Genomic DNA, 20,053 nt, shown 5'->3' on the forward strand with positions numbered 1-20,053 from the left:
TAATTCATGAAAAGAATTAGCAAGTGGGATAGGAAACATGAAAGGCTTTCAGGAAGCCTATTTCTCATTTCCATTTCTTACTTAAAAACCAGCTTCTCCACCCTTTTCAAGATTCAATTCTTGGTGGCTATTCTCCCTTCAACCCTGGTATTTTCCCCTGCTGGTACAACCATAATCTCAGAAGAGAGCAAGAGTAAGACCTGATATACTGCTAGAGCTTTCAAAACTGTTAGCAATCCAGAAATATAAAAACAGTTCTTGGATCAAGACACATAAATTTATATCTAAGTGAAAATAATACTCCTTCACTAAACATTTTGGGTTAGAAGTAACCTTGAAACATGAGAATATTATGTTCATAAGAAATAGAACTTCTATAACTTTCTGCCTTAGAGCCTTTTTTTTTTCCTTTCTTGTTTCCATTATTATCAGCCTTAAAAAGTAATCCAAATATTTTCATTTGGATAGTATCTAACGAGCTGTCATATGTTTTTTATATAACATACATCTTTAAATAGCTCTTTAAATATCAAGCATATTTAATTATATGATTATCTATATATACTAATTTTTAAAAGAGAGCTTCATAAAACAATTATATTAAAAAAAAAGCCTTAAGTCACTCATGTCATCAACCAAAACTAAGCTCTATTATACTGTGATGTATTTAAAACTTCTATTGGGAAAATAGCAGTCCCTTGCTGCTTGAAAACAATAAATAGCTTTATACCTTCCTTGCAGGATGAGACACACACCTCCACCACTCCCACCCACAACCCACCACTAGCTCTTTAAGACCTGGCCCCCAGACCAATGTCATGAATCAAGTTACGTCAGAACCCAGCCTGGGAAGTGCTTTGCCTCCTAAAGGAAGAAAGGCTATACCTCCAAGGAATGATAGGACCTAGTTAACATGTACCAGCAGGAAGCAGGTGAGAGTGTGCTGGATCAAGAGGAGATAGAATATGCATTTGGATAATGGAGATTATTGATATGGGAATATTCTCTCACAGGATTTACTATCCTAGCGAGACTGTGTGAGATGATCCTAAGACAGTGCTATGATGGCTCTTAGAAGCATACAGAAAGCAATGCTCCACATAACATGAGTTATAAATACCACAGTGCTATGACAGACAGTCCAAGTGCTATCACAGACTACACCAGCCAGAGCTGTGGGCCTAAGGAATGATGGAATGGTCTATGAAAGGTAAAGCCAAGACTCTACCCTGGTGATGTTATCCTATAATTTATTCTCTAGGACACAGAATACACCCTAAGTCCACAACCATTATAAAGAGCTGTATTTCCAAGAAGTAGAATTCATAGATCCAGGAACTAAGGTAAGAGTCACCCTATTTATCATCTTTTTTTTTTTTAAAGATATATTTATTTGAGAGAGAGATGGCAAGCATAGGTGAGGGGAGGAGAAGAGGGAGAAGGAGAAAGAGAGTCTCAAGCAGTCTCTATGCTGAGTGTGGAGCCTGACGCAGGGCTCTATCTCACGATTCTGAGATCACAACCTAAGGGGAAACAAAGAGACACTTAACTGACTGAGCCACCCAGATGCCCCTATCCTCATTCTTAATAACTGATGTGGAGAATCTGTGTTTCCCACTCCTGCAAACTCTAGGATTTAGAGGTTCTGATTCCTAGGAGGGCGATGGTATTCCACCAAAGTACACGAGTCTGTCTCATTAAACTTGAAGCTATTCTTGCTACCTGATACTAGGCGCTCCTCATGCCAAGAACTGCAGGCAAGGAAAAAGGCACACGTAATTGATCCTGATCAAAAAAGGAGGAGACAGAGAAACAAAAACAAAAGGACAAAAAAACAGGAGACGGGTCTATATTATGTTCACAAGAAATATAACTTCTGTAACTTTCTGCATTAGAGCCTTGGCATGGGGTAGAATAAAACTATGTTTGATATCCAGGTGATCCAGTAGGGCATCTCTTAGAACACACCTGCCTAATTTTTATTGTAAATAGACAAGTTCAACAACTATAGTCTGAGAAACACATGGCAACAAAATCTTGGAGGTCTTATGGATGAGTCTGGTTTATTTCCTCAGTAAGCCCCTAAAATAGCAGAGTTCAGTGAAGAGTTAAGAAAAATCTAAAACAAAGAACAGAGGAGGGATTTAAGGCAGACTAAAACAGGGGTTATAGCTTATCTCACCAACTTTCCTTTTCTAAGTTTCCCCATGAAAGAAGACCATAAGGCAAAACAGAATTCTCAAGAACTGCTAAAAGAACTTATTAAGCAATGGAAATAGATTCGATTGGTGCAAAAGATGAACTCTAGTGCACCAACCAGAACTTACTTTTAGGACTAACGTACTAATTCCCCTAGTTGCTGAGATCGTTGGTGACTGGAGGGGTTCAGCTGAGTTCTTCTCAGGGAATTGTGACCGTGGCCAAAGTGATGTCCTCCCCTTGAGAGACTCCTATGTTCAATGACTAGTCACTGTAAGAGTATAAAGATCCAGAACCCTTGCCTCAAGTTGTTCCAACTCTGAAGGGCCATCACAGCTCTAGAGTTCTACAGAATGAGCTAAAGCCCTTGTGCAACTGTATTGCAACTCCTCCCTGTGCCCAATCCTATTTCCTTTTCCCTGCATACTCACTGTTCCTAAGGGCATCCCCTGATAAATTTCCTGCACACAAATCTCAATCTCTAAGTTTATTTTGGAGGGCATCTGACTGAAGACAAACTGGTAAGGCTGTACTAGTACCCGCTGATTATCAGATCTGGATATGGTATAAAGACATGAACTCCTAGACCCATTAAGATGCCAGGAAGAACATTCTGTTCAATGGTAAGCACTTTCTTTCCCCTAAAAAAGAATTCAGGAAAGTGGGGGTGGGGAGAAAAACCAAATGAAAAACATTTAAAATAGTTTTTGAGTCCCTTGAAAAAGTATCTTTATAATCTAGTATACTTACGTCATTGAAAAAACTGGTAGTGATTTTGGAGTGGTGATTTGGAGTCAGTTGTTTGATTATCACTGCTAGGGGGAGAGCACTACTGGGACCTATTGGGACCTATTGGGAGGCCAGGCATGATGTTGAACATCCAGCAATGACTGTACGGTCCCCCCAAATAAATAATTATCTGGCCCAAAGAGTCAACAGAGCCAATGTTTAGAAACCCTGGTTTAGAGGTCATTGGGTTATGTTATAGTCATCATCTCATTACATTCTTAGGATTAAGGGGGTTATTAGCATTTCTTCATTACAGACGGGGAAATTAAACTCAGTGAAGGAAACTGACGCCAAAGATCCAAAAGAATGCTACCAGTAAAAATGAGTATAATAGTTCACTTCCATTTCATGGAACTTTTTCTGGTCCAGATGGCAATCACTACCTGAACTTTTTACCTTTATTAATCTCTTCCCTACAAACCAAAAGATAGCAAGTTTGATGTGCTGGCTCACTTTTGTGATTCATTGATAAATTCGTTATATTAAGAAAATAAACTCTTTATTATGTTAAGAAACTAAACAATTCATATAAGAGGGAAAAAATCATTTTCAAATTCATACATTCTGAATTTACATAATATTTATTTCCAAAGTTTTATTCAAATAAAGAACCTGTACACTGTACAGTACTACTGGTAGATTTAGTACACTTACACATAGTATTAAAAAAATCTTTTTTGTTTTTTTTTCAATCTCTGAGAGATAGGCTCAGGAAATACTGTTACCAGTAATAATACACGGATCTGCCAAGAGGGAGCACGGAGTCTAATTGTTCTCTGGGTTCTCAATTTTGCCATTTTTCTAGTGGTGTGACCTTGGATAAGTTACCTAACCTTCCTCAGAGCTTAAAATTTCTTACCTGTAAAAGTTTCCTTTAAGAATTTAGTAAGAAAATGCATATGAAACATAGTGACTGATAAACCACACACACTGAATAAATTGTAGTTGTATTGAATATCCATTCCATTATGGCTTCCAGTGCCTATTTCTCCTTTTTAATGGCAACGTGAACTGCAGTTAAGGAATTAATTCTTACTGCATGGATTTAGTATGGCGGACTCTAATTAGGTGTCTTGCCCTCCTAGAGGGCAGGCATGTAACCCAAACTAAGCCAATCAGATGTCCCCTCTCTGAAACGTATATACAGAGTGGAGAAATAACCCAGAAGATGTTTAGCTCTGTCCATTCTTAGTAATGCTACTGACTAGTTTATTTTTTCATTATAACACCATTGTTAACATTGATGCCTCTGAATTTCCAAAGATGATTCACTTCCCTTGCCCATGTTCATGTCTGGGATATCGCTTCTCATCAATTCTGCAAGCCTCCGATGACCTTTCAACAAAATCCCTTTTCCTAAAATTAGCCTGACCTAGTTCTACTGCTTGTAACCCAAACTCTATATGTACATTAAGCAACTATAGCTTACATCGGCATAAATTATCTAATTAATATTTAATTAAAGTAAGCACAAATAAGATTTAGTGACTTGTTTCTGCTTTCAGAAGTCTGTTTTATCATTAATTTGCCTTTTGGTTTTCGCCCTAATACATACCCGCACACAGTGAAGTCTACATAGGAACTGAAGACTGTTTACCCAAAAGAAAATTCTGTGGAGCAAAGGTGCTGTTTAAGCAGTCATCTCTGTTTGCTCTCTGTTGGAGCACTTCTTGGTAGGGCTTCAAGAAATACAAGGCAAGTGAAAAGAAACTGAATGTCTGGTTGATGTCTGATTGCCTGAGTCCACAATTCTATAGGCTTACCTGAGATCTTAAATAAGAATCTTTTCAGATACAGAGGCTTTCATTATTTTTGGCTTTCCTTCTGTGTCTTGGATGTGGTTGCTCTTTGGGTATAGCTATGGGTCAGGCTCCGTGTGGTAAGTCTGAATGTGCAGTTACTGGCATCACGGTGAGGGGAGAGGAGTGGAGCCGAGTGAAAGGACATGTTTCTTAAACAAGGAAAGGAATGAATAATCACTTTGGTTTTTGCTTTACAGAGGCTTTGATCCACTTCATTTTTCACTGTGGGAAGATAGAGTGGCAATCTCTGAGTTTCTTTAGCGTTCACTTCCCAGAATGGCTTTCAAAGCCATGGAGTAGCCTGCATCCCTCAGCCGGGTTGCAATAGAGCAAGCCATTACGATGGCATTTCAGTGCAGGGCACAAAAATATGTTCTGTCCCGTCACTTGGTATACAGTATTCGGGGCTCTGTTAGTTTCCCCACATTTCAGTATAAATGATTCTCAAGGCAAACAGTAATAATTCTTTGAGCAGGAAAATTTGGGAAAACTAAACGCATATTTAACAAAGTCAGAGACTCTCTGGTTTTTGAAAAATTAAGCCAAACTCCAGATTTTTGTTAAAAAATAGGAGAAAAGAAGTCCATGAGTGGATGCTAAAATGGGTAACAGTTCTGACTTCCAGCACTACTGAAGCAGCTTTTACCAATTACAATGTGTAGTGTCGGTTGTCCTATAGTACCGTTAGCAACCTGTCATTCTGTAACAAGTTTCCAAAGCTAAAATGACAGATCAATTTATAGCTCTAGAGAAGCTGCTCCGCTAAACTTCATTTAAGTCCATTACCTGCCAGACAAGGCATTTTTTCTTGATCTACATATGTTGAAAGAAATGTATGCCTAAGAATCTTTTAAAGTGACATAAGCATTTTCATGCATGGTTCAATAACTAGTTTGAAACTTTTCTATAAAAAAAAAAAGCACTAACAGAAGGCATGGAAATATTTAGTGATAATATAATATATTCATTTTCCCAGAAAACACTTTACCTCCTGGGAGTAAAGAAGCAACTGATTCAGGGTGGTCTTTGACTCTTCTTTCTTGTTAGTTGTATGCCCTCATTTCTGAACCTACTAGTTAGTAATTCTGTATTGTGTAAAGTCCAAGGATGCTGGTTGCAAGGGATTTATCTGTATCATGGATTAAGCTGTGCTGAACACACACGGAATTCATCCATTACAGATTCCTGAAGCGACAGTTTCAACATCATGTCTTAATGGTAATATCCTTATTCATAATAAACACTGAAGGGCCATCAATGACTATAGTAGGTAACTTGTTAAACCAGAATCAAATTTTACAATTTATAGCCTAGTTCAAAACATCCTATGAGATTTAGAATGTGCTCATTTCAACCAGAAATCAGAGGGAATATTCTTCCGTGTGACACTCTATCTGTGCATGCATTCACTTCAAATGGGGAGCAGAACAGTGAGGTACCTCCGTGATTCCCACCATTCCCTACATAAAACTCCATTAGTTCTTTCTCACCAGAAACAAGATGAATGCTAACCACTTTTACTAAATTACAGGATTCACGCAGATGTAAGATATAGCTAGCTACTTAGTATCTGCAGAGGTTTTTTATCACAAGCAATAGAACTGGATCAGGCTAACTTTAGGAAGAGAGATTTTGTTGAAAGGGTATCAGAAGCTTGCACAACTGATAGGAGGCTGTACAACACATATGGAAATGGACAAACGAAGTTTTTCTCCTTGTATAAAACTGACATTTTTCCACTTAGACACAATTAAGCTAACATACTCACTGCCTTACATGTTTGACCATTAATTATTTTCTTTTTCCTTAGTTTAAGTCAGAGATTACTGTATTATAGCTAAGAAAACTATAAGATGGTATCTGACTTCTAAAAATATGATTCCATTGAAATAATGCTGGGTGTCAATCCTTTATAGAGACTGGTTCTCTATTATAATGCTGTTGAAAACTACATCCAGTTGAGGCGACTAAGTCTTCTAAATATATCATTTCTGCAGTGTAATCTAGTTGGAAAACAGGCAAAATTGTTACAATGGCTTATCTGGGATAACAATTTAAGGTCCTTAAATAATGGGCAAAGCTTGCAGGAGCCTACATTTGACTACTGGAATACTGACTACTTAAAAGTATGGACTTATGAATTCTGCCTTCATTTATGAAAAATGGACAAAAGAATGTCATGTCTTTCAGATAATTCATAGATGATGACAAAGAAAATAATTAAAAATAATTCCCCCCAACAATTTAATTATAAATGGCACCGGTAAAATAAAAGTGCTTAATGAAGGTAATAAAATTTAACTCACAAGCCCACATGACACCATCATAACAGATGATGTATGTATATTATAGATATTTGTAGCACAATATAAAAATGCAACAAGATCCCATGTTAAAGATTTGGGACTTACTCTGCACTTTTATGCTCTAGGAATTCAGATGGGTTAGTCACTGGATGCAGGATGGGCCAGGTTTCCAGGTGCTGGGTTTATATCTAACACCATTCCCCTCTATTGTACATGTTCTGGCTTGTGTTATCTTGACTTGGGTTTAATGATGTCTGGCAACAAACCTTACCCATAATAAAGTTTGGCTAGGATGACTGTCAAAAAAAAAAAAAAATTCCCCCAAATAGGTAAGGCAATTCATATATTTAAAGGCAGTTGAGTCAATATAAAACACTCCAGGAACCTCACTCTTTACATTGTACATAGATAAGTAACAATCATTTCTGATTCTGAATTGTGTCCTCATATTATTGATGCCACTTATGACTTGATGCTTGGTTTTTTCCTATACATATTTACTTATGCAACCCTAACCTTTCTTATCAGTCAGAAGTGTGTTCAGCTGTAACAGAAACCTGACAAACAGTGGCTTAAAGAAGAAATTATTATTTATTGCACCATGGCCTCTGGGAGTAAACAGTCCAGGAACCAGACTGTTTTCCTACCTGCATATCTTTAGCATATACATTTTCTTCCCTTTGGTCATAAGATGGCTATTGTGCCTTCGGGCATCAGTTTATGTTCTAGACAGGAAAGACGAGGAAGGAAAAGCAAAATATGCTTGCCAAAGGAATCTGTCTACTTTTACCAGAAAAAAAGGCTTCTTAAAAGCCTCACTCAATAGACTTTCGTTGACACCTCAGTGGCTAGAACTGGGTTACGTTTGAGGAGTTCCTGTTTACAACTGTGTATACTGCTACCCTTAAAACCCCTGGGATTCTATTACTGGGTCAGAAGGACAGACTTAATATTATATAGACAAGTAGCACTGTTTGCCACAATTCTGCAATGCTAGATGAGAACTATGGTCTTTACAGGGTTTGCACTATTTCTTCATGTTCCCTGCTCTAAATGCCCAGAGCAATGACAAGCTGCGTCATGAATTATGACAATTGTATGCTACCTTGTACAATGCACTAGTTTTTAAAAATATATTTAGACTCATCATCCCATAAGTCCTTGAAACTGAGTGTCAAATTTTATAATACTTCTGTATCATATAAACATGATATTTGATTTATTGATGAATTTATTCATGAACTTATCTCAATACTATTCTCTAGGAGAAGTAAATAATAGCTTATCATTGTTGCTCTAGAAGTGATTTCATTCTTGACTATTCCCTATGCAATCTGGACATTCTCTAAATTGCTTTAAGTCTTACCAGCTCTCTACTATATTCCCTAAACTTATAGCTTTCCTAACAACATTACAACAATAAAATAAATGAGACAAACACTGTCCCACAGTATAACAAAGGTCTTAAGGAGTCAGGTATATTTTAAACTAACTATAAATTTAGCACCGAAATAACCAAGGTACAAATCAATTAAGACAACTATTTTGCATCTCTTTCTATCTTGCTTTTCCCTCTCAAACATATTTTCCAGTTAGGAGAAATGAAACAGACCAAATGCAGAGCCTTCAAGAAATAGTGCAACTTTCTCAACAAATAAGGGCTCCCTTCACTATACTGTCTCTTTTAAAAACATCTTTACAGTTATCTTTTCTTAGACATGAGTGTGGAGAAAACTACTGGTCTAAAATGAAGCTCTCTAGCTCAAATAAATGGTTATTTATTAATTTATGGACATGCATTTTTTCACTAAAATGTTGTACATGCCATAAAATATGTACTATTTAAAGAGTGAGGCTAATAAATTGAATAATGCTTCACTACGTTTGAAAATCTTGGTTTAGTACTTTGTGATATACTGATTTGGGTCTAGATGTACTTTAACACTTGGTTTTGATGGCTGTAAGAGATATCTCAAAATAATACATAGATGACATCTGAAACACAGCATAGTTAACTCTACTTAGTAAACCATGAGGCTCGTTTTTCAGTTTCACCCACAGGATAAGTTCAGTGAAATTTTGAAAACATCGAATTATTATGTGACACTAACACTCTGAAACAGTTGCAGTCTTTTATAGTTAGGTTTGGTGTTTTGGGGAGATGGGAGAAGAAGCAAGAGGCCAGATCACGGAGAACCCCAGAGGCCACTGCCATTTCCTCTGAGTGACATGGGACCATTTCAAGGTTTTATGCAGAGAAGCGATAAAATCTGACTGAAGTATGAAAAATGACTTTGCAGTGTGAGAGCAGAGGTAAAGGTCCTAGTTAGGGGGCTTGTGAAGAAAGCCAGGCAAAAGCTGATAGTGGCTTAGCCACTGGTGACAGCAATCGAGGTGGTTAGAATCTGGATATATTTTAAAGATATAATTCCCCATACATACAGGGATAGAGGGAGGCAGAAGTAACTGTTAAAGTTTTAGCTTCAATATTATTCTGCTGGAGGGTACTCTGATCCATGAGAACTTCATTTAGGCCCCATTCCGTGTGCTTCTACAGCACCCTGTCCCACTTTTCTCTCAGCACTCTCACATGGGTGGCACATCCCGGCTTTCCCCATCTCCTTCTGGGATCTAATCTTTGGCAGTGTAGGAATCATGTCTATCTTACTTAGAGTACATATTTAGCATGTAAATGTTGAGTCAGCTTTTGTTATGAGTGAAATGAATAAGTAAAATCATTACAAAAGAACTCAATAACACTGTTGGCCATAAAGATATTGGGAAATTCTTCCTCGGTCTAAGACTGTACAAAATCTTCTTTTTCAACAGTGGTACATCACCCACCAATTCTATAAAATAGTTCATCATCACCTATATTTTATTAAGATCTATTGTGGTTAAACAATAGTATCTTCTTTAGCAAATGGCCATAGCTCTTAAAAGACTTTATGAAGCATATCTAGTATTTTTCACAGCCTAATGCATGAAAAATTCATAAGAACTTAAAGTATGTATGAGAATTGCTATGACTGATTTTATTTTATTTTATGTGTCATCCCTGTGCAGAGGCCATGCTAATCTTCTCTGTGTCATTCCAATTTTAGTATTTGTGCTGCTGAAGCAAGCACTGATTGATTTTATTTTAAATGTGAGATTGGCCAGACCATTTACTATTAGATACTAATTGATAGAGTGTAAAAATAAGACAACTACAGCTTCAGGGATGGGAGTGGGGAACAGTCCTGTCCTGACTGTTGATAATGCAGTTCATATCTCTTTGGAACAGATCCACTGACAATCTGGTATTAAGTTTTTGCTCAGTTTTGTACAATATATACATATTCTGGGAAAACTTCTTGAAGCAGAGCTTTAGAAGCCTAAATTAAAGAGTAGCATATGATTCAAAACCTGGTAATGGTATCCATTAATTACCTTAGCTCTTTACATACTCTTTGTGCTTGCTATGTATGAGCCTAAGAAAAGAACTAATACCTTATCACTAAAATAGTTTTTGTCAGAAACCTTGAAGCAAAGAAGATAAGTATCTAAAATGAGCAGAACCCTCATGAGACACGGGATGTCACATACTCTGTGTCAAAATCCCTTTGCATCACCTGCTTAGAAGGGAATTACAAGTGTACTTAGCCAATGGGGCATATCTCTTAAACTTCTCAGGGTGGTTTTACCATGCTGAGTTTACTGCATCAAAGGACTGGTTTTCAACTGTATAGGTACAGACACCAGATTGGCCAAAACACCAAGCACAGATCTTTCTCTCACAAGAAGTCTTACAGTAACTCAAGTTCACAAGACTGTCTATAAAAATGTCCTATATTGCAAACAAATCACAATCAGAAAGCTGCCTAATAAATAGAGGGTCTAATGGTGTTAGATTACTTAAATGTTTAATGGCATTTCTTCATTCATGAAACAAAATTGTTTTGAACATCTGTTATGTGTCAGGTTTATTCTTTTTTTTTTTTTTTTAAAGATTTTATTTATTTACTTGACAGAGGTCACAGGCAGGCAGAGAGGCAGGCAGAGAGAGGAGGGAGCAGGCTCCCCGCTGAGCAGAGAGCCCAATGCGGGGCTCAATCCCAGGACCCCAGGATCATAACATGAGTCAAAGGCAGAGGCTTTAACCCACTGAGCCACCCAGGCGCCCCTGTCAGGTTTATTCTGAGACACTGAGAATATAGTGGTGAACAAAATAAATGAGGTCCTTTCTTTCTTGGAGCTTATACTTTAGGGAGGGAGGCAAACAACATGGATTTTGGTCTTGTTTTTTTATTGATGTGTTGCTAGTACTTAAGAGCACTGGCTTGTACACATTAGGTGCCTGATGATATTTAATTAATGAAGAAATAATGCAATGTAACTATTAAAATAGTTTCAGATAATGATATGGACTAAGAAGAAAATAAAACAGGGTCATGACATGGTAAAGTAAGATTAGTAGGAGAGAGGGTAGCTTGCCTAGATTGGTTGGTATGCAGCAGATTAAATTACTATTTGGCAACTATTAACCCATTCCTTTCCCCCACCTCCATGGGAGCATCAGTTTCCTACTCCATTGTTGTTGAATTTGACTGCGCAACATGCTTGGCCTCACAGTGGGTAGAATGTACTTCTCTACCTTTTGATCTTGGGCTTGGCCATGTGACTTGCTTTGGTCCACAAGATGTCAAGAGGTGACACAATCAGAAACTTCCCACGTTTGTGTGTTTGGGTTTTTCCCTCTTACACTTGTGCCACTGATATAAGAAGAACATGACCTGGATAGCCCATCTAGATAACCTCTGAGTTCTGGAAACTCTGTTCAAGTGCTTTAGTTTCTTTCACTAAATTAAAAAACTTTGATTCTTGAATGTCTATGCTATTTTGCTATTTTCATTAATCTGTTGACTGCTAATGTCAGGGTCTTAAATATAAAAGAAATATGAGTGAACAAGTTGCATTTTGGTGGGAGAGTTGAAAGGAAGGAATTTTTACTAACTATGAAAGTACACAATAAAAACAGGTAGATATAAAACTTATTTTTTTTATTAACAGGATTTTTTAGTAATTTAACCACTAAAATCAACTAAGAGCAGAAGGAAAGCATGTTTGTTTAGTCCAGTGGCTAAGCTCCACCCCAGACAAGAGATTTTCATTTTCAACACATGATACATAAGAAAAGGAAAATGTGAACCACAGGAATGGAATAAATATTGAGGACAAAAGCAAAGTGTTGAATATATTATAGTCACACTAAATCTTAAGTGAATAAGCACTCTAAACTATAAAGGAAAAACTAAGCAACAAAATTATTTTATATGCCAAATGTCCCCACAGATGAATAAAAAGCAGACATTAAAATTCTTGTAAAATGGCAAAGAAATTATGATTAATATGTTCCTGGTACAAGGTAATGATCACATTATACATGCAAAAAATATGAAAATATGAAAAATCTTGGTGACAAGAGCAATGGGATCATTTAATGAATTAATCCCAATGTGCACTGAATGTTGGATATAGGATTTATCTGAAAATATTGTACTTCAACTCAAATGTTCAGAAAATTATCTACATTGGAAAACATTATCTGGAAAAGACGCGAATGGATTGGAGGAATCTAACTTTGAAACTTACTAGCATAATAATGTTCTGACTGGCAGCCAGATTTTGAGCAGCCATAATTTTCTCCAGGCCAGAATCTCAGAGAAAGATAGAAGTAAAAGGGACCAGGGAAAATAGACCCAACAAAACCTATATCCTTATTACATAGTTAAGGATTAAAGACTCTCCTTTTTCAGACTTAGAATATACATGGCTTAATTTGATAAAAAAAAAAAAAGTACTTTGCTGTCTAGTTTCTTATTATTTCTTCCATTTTACACTTAGAGATGAAAAAAATAGAAGAGGTCATAGATAACAGGAGAAAATGGGAGAGGATGCAGAAGAAACAGATCCACTGATAAGAGCATGAGAGCAAAGATGTTTCTGAAGACACAACAGACAACTGAAATTTAATGTAGGTGAATTCAGTAAAGAGACAAGTGAGTCAAGTTCTTTCTACTTTAGGAATCTTTGTGGCCATCACTCTACAAAAACAAGTACTATACTTATGTATATATGTACGATGTTCCTAAATTACCAAAGGTAAAATTGTCGGTTAGCTTAAGAACAGTCACTTAATCACTAAAACTTAAAAAAAAAAAAAATCTACTTATACATACCTTCTAAAACTATCTATTTTTAGCATAAGTACACGGAATAAAAACCTTATCTATTCAAAATACTGCATATCCTCGGCACAGTGTCACATCATCTGGGCCTAACTGTAGAAACCTCAGATTATTTGAGAAAGTATGAAATTGTGGTGGCCAAGTGGCAAACCTTCTACAACATGTCTGATGAACCTGGCAACTGCTAAAGTCCTGTTTTAGTAAGAATGAAACCCATGTAGTTTGACTTCAAAGGATCAGATTTAGAATTAGCCATGAGACTAAAAAGCTGGAAAAATATTTCTACAGTAACCATAGCAACTTGGAAAAAATTCCCAAAATATGGAGTGGCCATTTGTAATGCTCCCTGATTTTTGATACCCTTCCTGTGTTTGGTGAATTTCTAGCCTTATGAGGTATGACTCCCCTAGGTAAAACCCAGACAACACAGTTATCTATCCTGCTCTATTCCCGGGGCTCTGCTAATCAGAGTCAACCGTAATGGACTTTGATTCAGCAGAAAGAGATGAAGGAAGCTCTGTATAGCATCCATTTTGCTCACAAGGATGAGACACATTCAGCTGTTAGCTACTGCAATGGTTGCTTTAAGCAACAGGCTCTTAGAGTGCTTGATGGGAATGTCACAGCAAAGGGGGACTTGTTTTTGAGCAAGTTTTGTGGTATAGTTTTGGTATTGTTTCTAGAAGCTTAACCTTGCCCCTGGTTCTCTAGCTCTCAACACTTTGGTCAACTAGTCAATTTCCTTTTAATGACCTTTTTTTTTTACTGCTTAACTAGCCAGAGACAGTTTCTACTGTTGAAGAGGAAAGCCCTGGTTGATACTAAATGGCTACTAAGAGTGGCTGAAGGCACTTTAGCCTCAGGAAAAAATCAGAAACATCTATGGTTAGTTCTGGCTCTCTAAGGGCTCTAATATTCCAGCCGGTTTCTGAAAGAGGAAAAAAAAAAGTCAAATCAAGTCTGGAAGCCTGCAGTAGCAAAGTAACAAAGTTTTAACTACAGTCACTTGAAATAAAGGGACCAATGAAGGCAAGACTTCAGAAGATCCAGTGGCTACTAACATGGAACAACAATATAAAGAGCATGAAGAAGACACGATTCTTGACCTGCTTCTAATTCCACAGCACATCTTTTTAAGAAGATAACAAAATGTTCACAATTCCAAATTCTCAGTTCAAGGCAAAAATCACAGCCAAGAGCTATTCCCTAATATTCCCGGGGAGGGGAAAGGCAGCATCAGCCAACAATACTGTCTACCTTTTACAGACCAGGAGTGTTCCTAGGTCTCACTGCTTTCAGTGTAGACAGTGGGATGCTCAGGTGGCCGACCTCAGGCAGATAAATTTAGATCCAAGAGGCAGGAGGAGAAGGTTACTGTTCTTGTTAGGAGAGTTAAGTTGTAATCAGAATGCTCTGGCCTGCTCTGACCATCGGTTTTGGCTACTGGATCAAATGATCCATATACCAGATAGGCATCCAAAAAAATCCCAACTTAATACAATTATAATATATCTGGGTTTAATGCAGAGAGGCCTGACTTGAGCCACACAACAAAAATTTGTAATGTCTATTCCAATTTCTAGTCCTAAGTCACTTTGCAGATGCAGAGCTCCAAGTTCCTGAAGACACGAATCATAATGACATGACAGGCGTAAACTGCAAACTCTCAGCTTGGCCTTTTGCATCAACGTAACTGTACCACAGGAGGGAAAGGCCAGGTCTAGGGGGCACTGTTGTACAACAGCTCTGAACTAACTCTAAAAGACGGGGAACCCAGAACACCACTATGGACTAGTGGTCAGAAAGGGTGATTGTGGGAATCAAACGACCAGTGGGAGGAATTTTAACCTGAAGGTGCCCCCCATCCAGCCCACTGGAACCTTAAACACATGGAGTATGGAGCTGGCACTGGGGAAGGAGAGGAGATGGCAAGAGGCTTCATCAGAGAGCCGTCTCATACGCAGCCACTCCTGCAGACGCACATTCTTACCTAGCGCTCAGCGCCAGGTACACGGCTATTTCATCTGCACCTGGACTATTTCCTTCTTCCCTAATAGAGAGAGAACACCTGCAACAGCTGTGTTCATAGAGCAATAAATCATTTCCTCTTAGGGTTATACAAATTACTTGGCTCTGAACCACAGTACATTTCACAAAGACCCGTACTGTCTCACCAAAACACAGGACTACAATGATGACATTACATCTCCAGGACCTGGAAAGCAGGAAGTGACAAGTATTCAAGCTCCTTTGTGCAGACACGTAACACACAGCTCTAAGTCCAACATGCGTGGAGTGAGGGGGGTAGTTTCATCATTATGAAAACAGCAGAGCTACACCGTGGTGAAGTTTCTGAGGGCCCCATGATCTTGGGCACGTCAGGATAACCTCTACGAAGGTACATGACTGACTGTACCTCCTGCCACTAAGAAAGAAGCATGGTGGTATGTGGGTTTTTTTGAAAATAATCTATATCCCACTGGGAATTTTGCTTTGTGATCTACTTATGCAGTAACCTGAAATATGCTGAGTGAGCACTAAAGGACAGAGGAGCCCTTCCTAGTTAATCCCGGCTACAGAACATCGACCTGGCCTTTGTGACCAACAGATTCAATGGATTTAGAACTGTCATAATTTTATCACAGTACTAGATAGAGCCTGGGGCAAATTCTGATGGAGGAATCCCAGCAGAGATCGCTAAGGTTTTGGAGCAAAGTCATCAGGCAGGAAACGTGTCCCTTTGCTATTAGAGTCTGTGCATCAGACTGCAAACAATAAATGTGACCTGATCTGCCCTAAGTCAGCTTGGTTTAGCTGATTCACTGAACGGTTCAATCAGGCATGCTCAGGAGTAGGCCATATGAAGTGACTGTGACACACATGGAATGAGACTTGAGAACCTGAAGAGACTTGAGAAAGAAAAAGCAGAAGTTCTATGCTCAGAATCACTTACTCTCAGAATTACTTATTCTCAGCTACACCCGCCTTGTGGTAGGTTGCTACAAGAGACTCTAGGCCATTCCCTTTATGAACACATTTTATTTTTATACGGGACAGCTGAAGTATTTTGTTATTATTTTACTTAATGTTACTGTTAATATGGGTAAGTATGGAAGAACGGTATATTTTAAAGGTTAGGTTTAAGTAATGACAAAGGGTATAAGCTGATATTGAATAACCAAGCAATAAATGATAGCATACATTTGCCATATTTTCTTATTTTGGCATTTTGTGAAAGCCCTTAACATATCAGGGGATATTCTATCCTTACAAGTTTGGTCACCTCGAGGTAGAATGCCTAAAGAGTATTTCTTAGCTTCTTTTTTGTACCCAGCATACAGGCAATGTGATCAAAGGCCTACCAATCAGGGTTACCCCCATGCTTCAAGAAAAATAAACAGCCTGATGAATGAAACTCTGTAAGGGACCCTCTTAACTGGTGAAGGTTGGAGGGAGAGACTTTCGTTTTAGGGGCCAAAAGCTAGAGGCTGTGAGATGCAGCGGTGTTAGGTGGGGGAGGAAAAGCAATGAGTTGGGAGGGGGCATATGGTGGGTCAGCAGCATCAATGGGATCTTCTCATTAGGTCAGTTCTATGTCATGCTTTTGGGCTTTCCTTTTGAAAGCTGAGCTTACAAGCCTACTTCTCCCATCCCAATAACCTCTTAATAAATAAACTCCTTTTATGTCTAATCGGTTAGAGTCAAACTCTATTGTACAAAATTAGGAATTCAATCTGAAGTTAAAAAATACACACTTTTCCAACAGACCAACAACCTGTCACATATTTATAGGATCTTAATTAGGTTAATCTTAAACTCTCTGCTAAAGGATGCAATGATAAAAATTAGTTCTTAAGAGGGTAAATTCATGTGAATGTTGAAGCTTTATGTATAAAACTAAGAATTATGGAATGTCATGCATGGAAACTCAGCTGAACCAATCAATAATGAGGAGAATGAATGAAAAACTTCTAGGAAAAGAATATAGGATAATAAATATCTTTAAAAAGAGAAATAAGATGAAGAGATATACAATGGTACATCAATCCCACAGAAAGAAAAGTAAAATTATGTCTTGTCTATCCATTTAATATTCTTAATTTAAAAAATAAGAAAAATTGTCTGACAATTTACTCTAAGACTAAGTCAGACATGTGATTCACCCATAATCGAATGGATTTCATTCAAAAATAATGTGATGATGATAATAAATGATGTATCTGTTTCCTCTCTGTTACAGACTCGAGTTCACATGTATTAAATAATTGGACTTCCTTTAAAGAGTGAGCACAAAGCTTCCAAAGCAAGACAGGAGCACAGAGAGGTCATGTCAGTGCATATGAATCAGCAATGAACAGAATGTCAAGGAGGTTTTCTCTGTTTTCATATGAGAAGAAAAATACCGCATCTCTTAGAAAATGATTTTTTCATGCTGTTTCCAAGGCACTATTAGTTACAAACCAAATTGTTATTTTTGCTATTTTTTCCAAGGAAAGAACTGATGGCAGAGGAGATACATATGATGGAAAACTATATAACAAATCAAGATTTTGATAAAGAAAGGAAGAAAATAGTCATTTTAGAAGTTTCAGTTAAAAAACAGCACATGAAAAATAATTCATCTTTTAACAATTTATACATCTGAAAAAATAAGTCAAAGAATGGGAAGCAACAGATATTCATAAATATGCAGGATAATATAAAGAACATTAACCTATTATGGAGTAAACCTACACAACCCTATAATTTCTATGATCCAACTGTTTAAAGTATACAGAGAAAGTCATTATATTTGTAAATGTTTCATAAGATGCTCTTGTAGTAATATTAGTGCAAAACCCAGATGGTCATTGTTCAATCCTTGTATCTTTCTTGTAAATGACAGTATTTTCTTCTCTCTATCTAGCAAGATAGAATTAAGAATTGAGAGCCACTAAGAAGTATCAGAGAAGTAAATACAAGGATTATACAGCTTACCTCCATACTGAAATAGAATCAAATGAAATTTAAAGAAAATATTATCCGTGCCAACATAACTTCAGAATTTAACAAAACTGGTTTTGAAAAAGCTTATGTTGGGATCATGACTCCGTTTTCTTAATTTGCTAAATAAAAAACTTGTTTGCAATAATGACTTGTATATTTGGATCTATTTTAAAGGACTGAAATAACTCTGACATGTTACTTTTGTTTCATTTTTAAAGGACTGAAATAACTCTGACATGTTACTTTTGTTTTATTTTTTCATTCCTAGAGGAAGTATAATTTTAAGGGAGTTTGGCATTAGCCTGTATGTGAGTAGAAATGTGTACTAATTCCAAGAATATGCCCATAAGGACTTTAATGAGAACTAAAAAGAATAGGCTAAGGGTTTTAGTTTTAAACAGTGTTAACATAAACTTTAAATACAGTTAACACTATGTTTAAAACCAAAAAGATAAAAGAGATAATACTACCTAGAATAGTAAAGTTAGAGTGGTTTTCAAAAAGGCAAGACAAACTTATTGTTACCTTATCACTGCTATTATATAAGCTGGTGGTGGTTTTAACTTCATAACCCAATTCATGCATGCTTAAAACCTCATTTTAAGACTTTGTCAATCTTTTATCACCACCTAATATTTCCTAATAAAATCAGGAAAATACAAGTCCTGTTTTTTATGTAAATCTAAACTTTAAAACCCTGTGGGAATGAAATAATATTTAAAATAATCTAAGCCAGGAATCTTTGCTAGGGTACTCAAAAGTTCACGGCATGAGGTGCTGGGTGGCTCAGTTGGTTAAGCCTCTGTCTTAGGGTCGGGTCAGGGTCCCAGGGTTCTGGGATCAAGCCCCACATTGGGCTCTCTAATCAGCGGGGAGCCTGCTTCCCTCTCTCTGCCTGCCTCTCTGTCTACTTGTGATCTCTGTCAAATAAATAAATAAAATATTTTTTTTAAAAAACATTCATGACAGGTGAAAAATCTACTTAAAATTAAAAAAAAAATCTACTTAAGAGTAAGTTACAAGTTGTATGCAATACATAATTGCAATTTCCTAAGTGAGGTGTGTGTGCCTGCATACTCTCCAGGTTTTTCTGCTTTTCTTCCTAATTTGTCTGGATGGAGCTGATTCCTCTAATTTATCTAGATGAAGCCTGTACAAGTAGAAAGATGTATTAAAAGCCTGCCAATGGAGAAACTGACAATCCTAGAACAGTGTCTAAAAAATAATATGTAAAGAAAATTATCTAACCAGACTTCAGTACTGTTACTGGGGAATCTCCCTACATGATTTGCAGTCAGACAGAACCAAGCTAAAAAGCTTAATTCTTTTTTCTACTGATCCTGGGCAGTTATCAAATATCACTCTCAATTCTCCTTGTCCGTAAAGTGCAGATATTATTTAGGGTTGTTTTGACGATAATGTGAAATAGTGTAAATAAAGCAGCTACTGTGGTATTTTGGACAAACTTGGCACTCATTAATGGTTGTTGTTTAGTATTGTTTTCTGATATAGAACATTTTATGTCAACAACCTAGATTCCGTCCAAGTTGAACATTTTTACATATTCTTTTAATAGTAAGATCATATTAAGATCGCCTTTTCTGTGTTTCTACATTATTGAATTCCCACAGTTACTTTTTCTTCAGCTGAACAACCTCAGATCTTTCAAACTCCTTCTCCTAGGTTATATCCTCAATAGCTCACTCTAAGAACCCTGATTTCCATGAAAATACCAATATTT

At 37.1% G+C, this 20,053-nt stretch overlaps 1 protein-coding gene and 1 non-coding gene across 4 annotated transcripts in view; both read right to left on the reverse strand.

Annotated features, from left to right (window-relative positions):
* Nucleotides 1–20,053, reverse strand: part of CCDC91 (coiled-coil domain containing 91) — a 361,761-nt gene that overhangs the window by 70,322 nt on the left and 271,386 nt on the right. The gene's annotated exons all lie outside the window — the stretch shown is intronic.
* LOC132020985 (U6 spliceosomal RNA) lies at nt 10,113–10,224 on the reverse strand. Its single transcript, XR_009405175.1, has one exon. It is a non-coding gene; the product is annotated as a U6 spliceosomal RNA (small nuclear RNA).

The sequence above is a fragment of the Mustela nigripes genome, chromosome 6 (assembly GCF_022355385.1).
Source record: "Mustela nigripes isolate SB6536 chromosome 6, MUSNIG.SB6536, whole genome shotgun sequence".
NCBI lineage: Eukaryota > Metazoa > Chordata > Mammalia > Carnivora > Mustelidae > Mustela > Mustela nigripes.